The sequence below is a fragment of the Nicotiana tomentosiformis genome, chromosome 9, assembly GCF_000390325.3.
Source record: "Nicotiana tomentosiformis chromosome 9, ASM39032v3, whole genome shotgun sequence".
In the NCBI taxonomy this organism is placed as follows: Eukaryota; Viridiplantae; Streptophyta; class Magnoliopsida; order Solanales; family Solanaceae; genus Nicotiana; species Nicotiana tomentosiformis.
In genome coordinates this window covers 103,670,144-103,682,218 of record NC_090820.1, presented here as the reverse complement: position 1 = coordinate 103,682,218, position 12,075 = coordinate 103,670,144, and positions in this window count along the sequence as shown.

The following is a 12,075-nucleotide window of genomic DNA, read 5'->3' as shown; positions in this document are numbered from 1 at the left end:
AATTTCCCACCTTCGGGGCCGTGATGACGCCTAACATTTCACTTGCTAGGCAAGCCAACACAGAATAATCTTAACCAATTTTAAATAAATTAAATTAAACAGAAGTCAATTACTGAAATAAAGTGCGGAAGACCATAACAACCGAATCATCCAAATACATCCCTGAATCTGGTGTCACAAGTGCGTGAGCTACTAGAATAATACAAATAAAGGTCTGAATAAAATTTAAGTTGTTTGAAAGATAATACACAACTAAGATAAGATAGAAGGGGACTTCAGAACTGCGGATATTGTGCAGTTATACCTCAAGTCTCCTATGGATAGCTGAATCCGTGCAAGTCTATGGTACGCCGCTGGAACCAACTCCAAAATCTGCACAAGAAGTGCAGAGTGTAGTATGAGTACAACCGACCCCATGTACTCCGTAAGTGTCGAGCCTAACCTCGACGAAGTAATGACAAGGCTATGACAAGACACGTACGTAAATAACTTGTACAAGTATATACAAATACGAAGCAACAATAACACAATAAATAACAATTTATAAATTTGGGAGGGAACATGCGAAGTGGAATGATATAGAATCTTCAGCAGGAGAAGTGTCACGTAGCAGCCAATTAATTCATCAACAATAAAATGAGCAGCTGATAACATGAGAATGGCACAACACCACCCTTCGTGCTTTTACTCTCATTCTTCCCATGAATTTATAAATAAATAATAAGATTGGCACGACATCACCCTTCGTACTTTAGATCTCTTTTCTGCCATGAATTGATAAATAAATAATAAGATTGGCACGGCATCACCCTTCGTGCTTTAACTCTCTTCTGGCACGGCATCACCCTTCGTGCTTTTACACTCTTGGAATATGGCACGGCATCACCCTTCGTTCTTTTACACTCTTTCTCACCATGACAAGTATAATATAAATAATATAAATGGCACGGCATCACCCTTCGTGCTTTTACACTCTTCCACAATATTCAACAATTATTAAATAAATAATAATTTCATGAATAATAATCAAATAATTAATAATAAACTTAAGTAGGAATATCTTAATTAAATAGACAATTATTCAAAATGAACAAATTCCCCCAGCATGCTTTGACTCAACCACAACGCATAAGTACTCGTCACCTCACATATACGTTGTGCCCACACATTAAATCAAGTAGCAAATAGACAAACAAGTCCTACTCCATCAAGTCAAAGTTAACCACGACACTTACCTCGATTTGCAACCAACTGAAGATTCCAATACATCTTTGCCTCGCGAATTATTGTCTGAATGCCTCAAATATAGTCACAAACAATTCAATATACTCAATACGAATTATAGAAACCAATTCTATATGAAAATACTAAATTTTCCAATTAAAATCCGAAATTGCACTCAAATATTGTCTGTGGGGCCCACATCTCGGAACCCGACAAAAGTTATAAAACCTGAAAGCCCATTCAACCACGAGTCTAACCATGCAAATTTCACCAAATTCTGACATCAACTCGACCCTCAAATCTTCAAATTAAACCAAGAGGGTTTTCATAATTTTTCAACTTAAATCACCAATTAAATGTTAAAAATAACCATGGATTCGGGTAATTTGACCAAAATAGAGTTAAGAACACTTACCCCGTTATTTTTCTTAAAAATATCCCAAAAATCACCTCTTCCCAAGCTCCAAATCGGTAAAAATGAAGTCACATTTTCAGAACTTAAACTCACTGCCCAGACTTTTCTTCTTCGCGAACGCGGAAGCTTCCTCGCGTTCGCGAAGCACAAAAATTCACTGTCCGAAATTCCTCTTAAGCGAACGTGAGGGTCCTCCCGCGAACGCGATGACTAGGGATCCCAGGCCTTCGCGAACGCGACACCTCACTCGCGAATGCGTAGGCCAACACGTGAAGTCCACCTCAGCCCTCACTCTTCTTCGCGAACACGTCTGCTTTCTCGCGTTCACGATGCACACTGGCCCTCAACCTTCGCGAATGCGTCCAATGCTTCGCGAACACGAAGAAGTAATCTTCTCCTGCCTTCAGTTGCCCTTCGCGAACGCGTGACTCCCATGGATTCGGGAAATTTGACCAAAATAGAGTTAAGAACACTTACCCCGTTATTTTCCTTGGATATATCCCAAAAATCACCTCTCCCCAAGCTCCAAATCGGTAAAAATGAAGTCCCATTTTCAGAACTTAAACTCACTGCCCAGACTTTTTTTTTTCGCGAACGCGGAAGCTTCCTCGCGTTCGCGAAGCACAAAAATTCACTGTTCGAAATTCCTCTTACACGAATGTAAGGGTCCTCTCGCGAACGCGATGACTAGGGATCCCAGGCCTTCGCGAACGCGACGCCTCACTCGCGACGCGTAGGCCAACGCATGAAGTCCACCTCAGCCCTCACTCTTCTTCACGAACACGTCTGCTTTCTCGCGTTCGCGATGCACACTGGCCCTCAACCTTCGCAAACGCGTCTAATGCTTCGCGAACGCGAAGAAGAAATCTTCTCCTGCCTTCAGTTTCCCTTCGCGAACATGTGACTCCCATCGTGAATGCGAAGAAGAAAGCCAGACACCAGAAAGTTGTTGCGTCAGCCATCTTTCAAGTCCAAAAATTGGTCCGTTAACCGTCCGAACCTCACCCGAGGCTCCCAGGACCTCAACCAAATATACCAACAAGTCCTAAAACATCATACTAACTTAGTCAAAACCTCAAATCACATAAAACAACGCTAAAACCATGAATCATACCCCAATTCAAGCTTAATGAAACTTAAGAATTTTCAACTTCTACATTCGATGCCGAAACCTATCAAATCAAGTCCGATTGACCTCAAAATTTGCACACAAGTCATAAATGACATAACGGACCTATTCCAATTTCCAAAATAGGATTCTGACCTCGATATCAAAAAGGTAACTCCCCGGTCAAACTTTCAAGCTTAAATTTCTATTTTAGCCATTTCAAGCCTAATTTAACTACGGACCTCCAAATAACTTTCCGGATACACTCCTAAGTCTAAAATCACAATTGTCACGATCCAAAACCTAACCCGTAGCGATAGCGCCTATCGTTATACTAGGCAAGCTGACCTTTTCAAAACACTTTCAAAATTTAACCAAAATGAATTAAGACATTTAAAATAATCGGAGTTTTCTAAAAAAATGGGGGTAAAACCCAAATAAAACATAAGTACGGAAAAATAGCCCGACATCGGGGTGTCACTAAGTCATGAGCATCTAATAACCAATCTAGAAATGGAGTCTACTACAGTCTGTGCCAAATGCTAATACAAGAGAGAAAAGATAATAAGAAAGGAGAAACAAGGACTGCGGATGCTGGCATCTACCTCATAAGTCTCCAATAATCAACCCGCGCACGAACGCAGCGACCGCCAGAACCGTACACACCTAGATCTGCACATGAAGTGCAGGGTATAGCATGAGTACAACCAACTCAGCAAGTAACAGAATTAAACAAGGAATTGAGAAGCAGTGAGGAACTATAATAATACAGATCATTTCAAAAGCTTTTAGTAAAGATTGAACATGCTTTCAAATCCGGTGGTATAAGTCAAATCAGTTCGAGCTCAAGTAAAACAGATATGAATCTCCCAGAAATTTTACAATGACATCAGATAGAAACTAAGTGCAACAATAAATAAAAGCAAGTACAGCCTCTCAAGGCAGCAGTCACTCAACTCATCTCATCAGCTCATACTCTCGACTCTCAGCCCTCAATACACACTCTCAATAGGTACTTGCACTCACTGGGGGTGTACAGACTCCGGAGGGGCTCCTTCCAGCCCAAGCGCTATATCGCTGTGGCGTGCAGCCTGAGTCATATAAGTAGCCATACGGATCGTTGCGGCGTGCAACCCGATCCATATGCCCTCACATAGTTCACAGCACGAAACTCAGGCCCTATCTCAGTCACTAACCTCTCCAGCCCCTCGGGCTCACAGATTATCATAATAATCGGCCCAAACAGAGAATACAACAAGTATTAACAAGAAAATAGAGGGAACAGAGATATAACACACAAGTAAGACTGTGACTGAGTACAAGACAATAATTAGCATTCAATTCAACAAGTATACGACCGATGCGGGTCCCAACAGTGATATCATATGGCCTAAGCATGGTTTCTAACATGAAAGGAAGTCAATTGCTCAAGACAAGGAAAAACAAGTAATAACAATGGCTATTCGACTTTACAGTCTCACGTGACGGACCAAGTCACAATCCCTCGTGGTGCACGCTCACACGTCCGTCACCTAGCATGTGTGTCACCTCCAAACACTCACATCATACCAATTCTCGGGGTTTTATACCCTCAAAACCAGATTTAAGACTGTTACTTACCTCAAACGCGCAAAATCCTACTCCGCAATGCCTTTTCCCCTCGAATCAATCTCCAACCGCTTCGAATCTAGCCATAAGTAGTATGATATAATTAATATAAGCCAACAAAATCAATACCACAAGAAAAACACAGAATTATAAGCCAAAATCCGAAATAGGCCCAAACCGGCCCCCGTTCCCACGTCTCGAAATTCGACAAAAGTCACAAAATATGAACACCCATCCACTCACGAGTCCAACCATACAAGAATTACTCGAATCACCTTCCAAAACTCGAAATTTAGCCTATGAAGTTTCTACCATTTCCCCCCAAATTTACAACTCAAATCCCTAATTAGATGATGGAGAAAGCCATAGATTCACGAAATTTAGACTAATCCGGGTTAGAATTACTTACCCCAACATTTTCCTTGAAAATCCTCAAAATATCGCCTATCTCCCGAGCTTCTCAAGTCCAAAATCGAAAATGAAAGTCCAACCCTCGAGCTGGTGTTTTTCTGCCCAGAAATACCGCACCTGCGGTCCTCTTGTCGCTTCTGCAATGCTGCACCTGCGAAAATTCCATCGCAGGTGCAGATTTCACTTAAAAATCCGGACTTCGCTCCTGCGGCCCCAAGACCGCATCTGCGCCTATCGCAGGTGCGGGAATCCATCGCACCTGTGGCCATCCTTCGTACCTACGCCCAGCTGCCCGCATCTGCGACCCTCGCAGGTGCAGGAAAATCTTCGCACCTGCGGCTCCTGCCTAGCTCCTTTTTGGCTGCATCTGTGGCTCCTACTTCACTTCTGCGGACTCGCACCTACGGTTACCACTCCGCAGGTGCGGTTACACTAGTAGCAGCAGCTTCAGCTGCATTTCCTTAACTCCCTTCAGGCCGTTAACCACCAGAAATCACCCCGAGCCCCTCGGGACCTCAACCAAACATGCCAACAGATCCTATAACCCGATACAAACTTAGTCGAACATTCGAATCACTCCAATCAACACCAAAACACCAAATTATACCCGGATTCAAGCCTAAAGAACTTCTAAACTTCCGAATTCCACAAATGACGCCGAAACCTACCAAACCATGTCCGATTGACCTCAAATTTTACACACAAGTTAAAATGATACCACAAACCTACTCCAACTTCCGAAAATCTATTTCGACCCCGATATCAAAATTTCCATTATAGGCCAAAGTCGCCAAAATTCCAACCTTCACCAATTCAAGCCTAATTCTACTACAGACCTCCAAATCACATTCCGGACGCGCTCCTAAGTCTAAAATCACCAAACAAAGCTAACAGAATCATCAAAATTCAAATCCGAGGTTATTTACACACAAGTCGACATCCTGTCGACTTTTTCCAACTAAAGCTTCCAATTAAGAGACTAAGTGTCTCAATTCACTCCGAAATCACTTCGGACCCGAACCAACCAACCTGGTAGGATATAATACAGTTGTAAAGCACAAAAGAAGCAGAAATTGGAGAAACGAGGCTATAACTCTCAAAATGACCGGCCGGGTCGTTACATCCTCCCCCTCTTAAACAAACATTCATCCTCGAACGAGTCTAGAAACATACATGGAGTCTCAAATAGGCGTGGATATCTACTCTGCATTTCCCGCTCGGTCTCCCAATTGGCCTTCTCCACAGGCTGACCTCTCCACTGCACCTTCAGTGAAGCTATATCCTTTGACCTCAACTTCCGAACCTGCCGCTCCAAAATAGCCACCGATTCCACATCATAAGTCATATCACCATCCAACTGAACCGTGCTGAAATCCAAAACATAGGACGGATCGCCGATATACTTTCGGAGCATAGAAACATGAAATACTGGATGCACACTAGACAAGCTAGGTGGCAAGGCAAGCTTGTAAGCCACCTCCCCTATCCTCTGAAGTACCTCAAAAGGCCCAATGAATCAGGGGCTTAACTTGACCCTCTTCCCAAACCTCATAACACCCTTCATGGGTGATACCTTCAGCAGAACCTTCTCCCCGACCATGAAAGACACATTACAGACCTTCCTGTCAGCAAAGCTTTTCTGCCTAGACTATGCTGTGCGAAGCCGCTCCTGAATCAATTTCACCTTTTCTAATGCATCCTGGACCAAGTCTGTACCCAAGAGCCTAGCCTCACCCGACTCAAACCATCCCACTGCAGATGTACACCGCCTCCCATATAAAGCATCGTACGGAGCCATCTGAATGCTCGACTGATAACTGTTGTTATATGCAAACTCCGCGAGCGGCAGAAATTAGTCCCATGAACCCCCAAAATCAATGACACAAGCGCGTAACATGTCCTCTAATATCTAGATAGTACGCTCGGACTGTCTGTCCATCTGAGGGTGAAAGGCTGTGCTCAACTCAACCTGAGTACCCAACTCTCACTGCACGACCCTCCAAAACTGCAATGTAAACTGTGTGCCTCTATCTGAAATGATGGAAACTGGGACACCATGAAGGAGAACAATCTCTCGGATGTAAATCTCAGCCAACCGCTCTGAAGAATAAGTAGTGCCAACTGGAATGAAATGCGCGGACTTGGTTAGCCGATCCACAATCACCCAAATAGCATCGAACTTCCTCGAAGTTCGTGGGAGCCCAACTACGAAATCCATGGTGATCTGCTCCCACTTCCACTCTGGGATCTCTAACCTCTGAAGCAAGCCACCCAGTCTCTGATTCTCATACTTAACTTGCTGACAGTTGAGACACCGAGCCACAAACCCAACTATATCCTTCTTCATCCTCCTCCACCAATAGTGCTGTCTCAAATCCTGGTACATCTTCGCGGCACCCGGATGAATGGAATACCGCGAGCTGTGGGCCTCCTCAAGAATCAACTCCCGAAACCCATCCACATTGGGCACACATATCCGGCTCTACATCCTCAACACGCCATCCTCACCAATAGTGACCTTTTTAGCATCACCGTGCTGGACTGTGTCCTTAAGGACAAGCAGATGGGGGTCCTCATACTGACGCTCCCTGATACGATCATAAAGAGAAGACCTAGAGACCACACAAGCCAATACCCGACTCGGCTCTGAAATATCCAATCTGACAAGCTGGCTAGCTAAGGCCTGAACATCCAATGCCAAGGGTCTCTCTGCTGCTGGAAGTTACGCTAAACTCCCCAACCTCTCCGCCCTGCGACTTAAGGTATCGGCCACCACATTGGCCTTCCCGAGATGGTAAAATGGTGATATCGTAGTCTTTAAGAAGCTCCAACTACCTCCGTTGACGCAAGTTAAGATCCTTCTATTTGAACAGATGCTGCAAACTCCGATGATCAGTGTAAATCTCACAATGGACCCCGTACAAATAGTGCCGCCAAATCTTTAAGGCACGGACAATAGCTGCCAACTCAATGTCATGGATAGGATAGTTTTTCTCGTGGGGCTTCAACTAGCATGAAGCATAAGCAATCACTCTACCCTCCTGAATCAGAGCACACCCAATACCAATCCGCGAGGCATCACAATACACTGTGTAGGAACCAGAAGCTGATGGTAGAACTAGAACTGGAGCCGTGATCAAAGCAGTCTTGAGCTTCTGAAAGCTCTCCTCGAACTCATCCGACTACCTGAATGGAGCACCCTTTTGGGTCAATTTGGTTAAGGGCGATGTAATAGATGAAAAACCCTCCACAAAACAACGGTAATAGCCCGCTAAACCCAGAAAGCTCCTAATCTCCGTGGCTGAGGACGGTCTGGGCCAACTCTGTACCGCCTCTATCTTTTTCGGATCCACCGGAATACCCTCGCTGGACACCACGTGCCCCAAGAAAGCCACTGAACCGAGCCAAAACTCATACTTGGAGAACTTTGCATAAAGATTCTCCTCCCTCAATCTCTGTAACACAATCCTCAGATGCTGGGCATGCTCCCCCTGGCTACGAAAGTACACCAGGATATCATCAATGAATACAATAACGAACGAGTCCAAATAAGGTCGAAACATACTGTTCATCAAATGCATGAACGCTGCTGGGGCGTTGGTCAGCCCAAAAGACATCACAAGAAACTCATAATGGCTATATCGGGTCCTGAAAGATGTCTTAAGAATATCTGAATCCCGAATCTTCAGCCGGTGATACCCTGACAATAAATCAATCTTGGAGAACACCCTCGCCCCCTGAAGCTGGTCAAATAGATCATCAATACGTGGCAAAGGATACTTGTTCTTGATTGTGACCTTGTTCAACTGCCTGTAGTCAATGCACATTCTCATAGTACCATCATTCTTCTTTACAAATAGAACCGGTGCACCCCAATGTGACACGCTAGGCCGGATAAATCCCTTATCAAGGAGTTCCTGAAGCTGTTCCTTCAACTCCTTTAACTCTGCCGATGCCATACGATACAGTGAAATAGAAATGGATATCGAAGTCAATGTCCCTATCAGGCGGCATGCTCGGTAGGTCTGCAGGAAACATATCTGGGAAATCACACACCACAGAAACATAATCAATAGCAGGGACCTCTGTACTAACATCCCTCACAAAAGCCAAATAAGATAGACAACCCTTCTCAACCATCCGCTGAGCCTTCAAGTATGAAATCACTCTACTGGGAAAATAGTCTATAGAACCGCTCTACTCAACTCTCAGCAACCCCGACATCGCTAACGTCACAGTCTTAGAGTGATAATCTAGAACAGCATGACATGGAGACAACCAATCCATACCCAATATCACATCAAAATCGACCATACTGAGTAGCAAAAGATCCACTCTGGTCTCCAGACCCCCAATGGTCACCATACATGACTGATATACGCGGTCCATAATAATAGTATCGCCCACAAGAGTAGATACATGAACATATGAAACTAAAAACTCACGGGGCATATCCAGAAAATGAGCAAAATACGAGGAAATATATGAATAAGTGGAACTAGGGTCAAATAATACAAAGGCATCTCTGTGGCAAACTCAGACAATACCTGTAATCACAGCATCCGAAGCCATGGCATCTGGTATGGAAGGAAGAGCATAGAAATGGGCCTGGCCACCCCCGATCGGCCTCCCCCTCTCGGTTGACCCCTAACTGACTGGGCTCCACCCCAAGCTGGTTGAGTGGGTGGTGAAGAGACTGGTGCTAATGTCGTAGACTGACTCCTCTGCTGAGTCAGACCTCCCTTAAGGTGGGGAAAATGTCTCCTGATGTGGCCAAACTCTCCACACTCATAGCAACTCCCCAGTGCTGGTGCTGGGGACTGAAGGGAGTCCCGAGCACCGGGATGACTAGTAAAAGGACCTGGCATAGATGAGCCCTGATCCGATGGAGCACGGGACGAATTCTGAGCTGGGAAGGCACTGGGAGATGAATGGCCCTGCTGATAACTGTGTGAACCATGGCCAGATGATGCACCACAGTGGACTGGGTGAGCCGTCTGAGCATGTCTAAAAGGACGACCCCTACTGTGGTGGAACTGCCCCCAGAAAGAACGCCGCTTAATCCACCCTGTCCACGAGGCCTCTTGGCCTCCCTCTCAACCCTCTCCTAACTGCGAACCATCTCAATCTGACGAGCAATGTCGACAACCTCATCAAAAGTAGCACCAGACACTCTCTCTCTGGTCATAAGCAATCACAACTGAAAAGTGAGGCCATCTATAAACCTCCCAATCCTCTCCCTGTCTGTGGGAACCAACCAGATAGCATGACGGGCCAACTCCGAGAATCGCATCTCATACTGCATCACAAAAATATCATCCTGACGAAGCTGCTCAAATTGTCTGCGCAGCTCCTCTCTGTGGGACTATAGCACGAACTTCTCCAGGAATAGAACGGAGAGCTGCTGCCATGTAAGGGGTGCTGCACCGACCGGCCTACGCCTCTCGTAATCCTTCCACCAACTGAAGGCATCCCTAGAGAACTGAAAAGTAGTGAACGAGACCCTACTGGCCTCTAGAATACCTGCTGTACGGAGTATCCTCTGACACATGTCTAAGAAACCCTGTGCATCCTCTCCTTCTGCACCACTGAAAAATGGAGGCTGGAGTCTCCCAAACCTCTCCAATATACGTTGCTCATCCTCAGGCATAGCAAGAACCACATAGTCCTGAGCAGCTGCAATCGGCTGGGCTGGTGGTGCTCCCGGTATCTGGAATCCCTGTACCACCTGCTCTGGTGTGCGGGCAGCGGGAGTCTAAGCACCTCCCCCGGCCTAAGAAGTGGCTGCTGCGGCCGGAATAGAGACCGCCTGAGCAAGACTGGTACACGTGGTCAGAATCTGAGTTAAGGCCTCCTGAATGCCTGAAATCACAATAGGCACATGTGGTGCCTGAGCTAGTGCATCAACAACTGGAATCTAGTCCTGATCTGGGGCAATTGGTGGATCTGCAGGTACTGCCCTAGATGCTATGCAAGCTGCACCTCTTCCCCTACCGCGGCCTCTACCGCGACCTCGGCCTCTCGCGGCCCTGGGTGGGGGTACTGGTGGCCACATCTGCGACCCTTACAGGTGCGGGAAAATCTTCACACCTGCGGCTCCTGCCCAGCTCCTTCTTGGCCGCATATGCGGCTCCTTATTCGCTTCTGCGGACTCACACCTGCCGTTACCACTCCGCAGGTGCGGTTACACCAGTAGCAGCAGCTTCAGCTGCATTTCCTTAACTCCCTTCAGGCTGTTAACCACCCGAAATCACCCTAAGGTCCTCGGGACCTCAACCAAACACACCAACAGATCCTATAACCCAATACGAACTTAGTCGAACATTCGAATCACTCCAATCAATACCAAAATACTAAATTACACCCGGATTCAAGCCTAAAGAACTTCTAAACTCCCAAATTCTACAAACGATGCCGAAACCTACCAAACCATGTCCGATTGACCTCATGTTCTACACACAAGTCAAAAATGACACAAGGAACCTACTCCAACTTCCGGAAATTCATTCCGACCCCGATATCAAAATTTTCACTGCCGGCCAAAGTCGCCAAAATTGCAACCTTCGCCAATTCAAGCTTAATTCTACTATGGACCTCTAAATCATATTCTGGACGCGCTCTTAAGTCCAAAATTACCTACATCAGCTAACGGAACCATCAAAATTCAAATCCGAGGTCGTTTACACATAAATCGACATCTGGTCAACTTTTTCCAACTTAAGCTTCCAATTAAGAGACTAAGTGTCTCAATTCACTCTGAAACCACTCCGGACCCAAACCAACCAACCCAGTAGGACATAATACAGTTGTAAAGCACAAAAAAGCAGAAATGAAGAAAACATGGCTATAACTCTCGAAACGGCCGGCTGGGTCGTTACAACCATACGGACCCATCAGGACCGTCAAAATACTGATCCGGGTGCATTTGCTCAAAATGTTGACCGAAGTCAACTTAAGTGAGTTTCAAAGTACAAATTCACATTTTTATTTATTCTTCACATAAAAGCTTCCAAAAAAATTATACGGACTGCACACGCAAGTCGAGAAAAGCTGAATGGTGCTATTTGAGGTTTTAGAACACATAAATAAATATTAATTTAAAGATGACTTTTCAGGTCATCACACATCAGAATTTAATATCCTTTTGAAAATCCATTTACAACAAATAGGCTTTACACGAGAAGGCAAATCTATTAAAATCCATGTTTTATTTTTCACAATAGAATCAATTTCAACTTTTATTGCCTCTTTCCAATAATTAGCTTCTAAAGAAGATATAACTTCAAAATAATTTGATGGTTCATTATCA